This window comes from Lactuca saligna, chromosome 8 (genome assembly GCF_052625555.1).
Source record: "Lactuca saligna cultivar CGN05327 chromosome 8, ASM5262555v1, whole genome shotgun sequence".
NCBI classification, from domain to species: domain Eukaryota; kingdom Viridiplantae; phylum Streptophyta; class Magnoliopsida; order Asterales; family Asteraceae; genus Lactuca; species Lactuca saligna.
In genome coordinates, this window is record NC_136424.1 from 102,338,254 (window position 1) to 102,339,711 (window position 1,458).

At 45.3% G+C, this 1,458-nt stretch overlaps 1 non-coding gene across 1 annotated transcript; it reads left to right on the forward strand.

The window, feature by feature from the left end:
* Nucleotides 1-819: 819 nt before the first annotated feature.
* On the forward strand, nucleotides 820-926 carry LOC145013433 (small nucleolar RNA R71). Its single transcript, XR_013664993.1, has one exon. It is a non-coding gene; the product is annotated as a small nucleolar RNA R71 (small nucleolar RNA).
* The last annotated feature ends 532 nt before the right edge of the window (nucleotides 927-1,458 follow it).

Genomic DNA, 1,458 nt, shown 5'->3' on the forward strand with positions numbered 1-1,458 from the left:
TTTAACTTCTTTGGTTTTGGATCGGGCTGCTATGGTTCTTCTTCCAATGCCTCCAGGAACTCATAGATTGCTTCTTCTTCAATATCGATGGCCATTACGTGAGATTGGGTCTTTACTTCGGGATTCTTCGGGGACAATTGTTCATGAACCAGAGTGGATAGTTGACCAAATTATACTTCAAGGTTATGGATGGAGGCTTGCTGATTCTTTATCAAAGTTTGTTGTTCCATAATGGCAGAATCAGTGGCATCGTGTCTCTTTTTCGAAGCTTCCATAACCTTCATCAAAATGGTCTTTAGGTCGGGTTTCTTCTCGGCTGGTGGCTGCTCCTTTTGATAAAAGCCTCGACCTGTCTGCCTATACTTCTCTTCTTTTTGCTTCTTATACTCTTCATATGGCAGCCACTCCTTCTTCGGTTTCCTCCAGTCCTCATCATACTTATCCCCACTAGAGTAGCACACTTGAGCTTTCCTGTTCCCAAACTCATCTACATTGCAGTCCTTGGTCAACTGTGGAGCACTACATCTCTCGCAACCCACTCTTGTGGCATGTATTGACTGGTCCATTTGTGTTATCCTTCGATCCATATTATTCAGCATGGCCATTACAGCTGCTATTTCTTCAGTTTGGGCCCCTCTACTGCCTTTGATTCCATCTTGCCTAGGGTTGTGGTATTCGCGAGAGTGCTTCGCGAATTATTCAATCAATTCCTTGACCTCCCTTGGATTTTTCTTTGTTAATGGCCCTTGAGAGTCAAGGAGTTGTCTCGTCATAACGTTGACCCCATCATAGAAGATTGTGATCTCTTGTTGCACATTTAGATCATGCTGAGGGCAATTTCTGAGCAAGCCCTTGTACCGCCCCCATGCTTCGTATAATGACTCCCCCGTCTGTTGTTCAAAGTTGGCTATTGCCTTCTTGAGTTTGGCTATCTTGGATGGTGGGCAAAATTGGTCCAGGATTTGCTCACGCATTTGAGCCCAAGTGGTAATTGTACTAGGTGGAAGTGATTTTAACCACTCTTTAGCAGCTTCTTTGAAAGTGACGGGAAGCATCCTAAGAAAGACTGTATTTCTGTTGACATTTGGGACATTGAAGTAATCTGCAATGTCGTTGACTTCATCTAGATTCTTAAAAGCATCCTCATGATCTTTCCCGAAAAATGGGATGTCCTTCAGTGCAGTCAATATGTGTCCCTTCAGCTCGAATGTGGCAGTGGCTGGTATTGCGGGTTGGACTAAACCGGGACCCACATCTTCTCGGATCCGCTTCTCGTAAGCTCCCATGGACATTCCTTCAATTGCTGCCATCTCGTTCCTTGGATCGTTCTCGGGTTCGCTCGTGTGTTCTTCAAATTCCGGCTCGGTATCGCTTTCGGACTCGGTTTGGATGGGCGTATGATCCAAATGCTCAAGATTGCTCTTGTGCCTCGCGAATGAACTTGACTCTCCTGTCTTC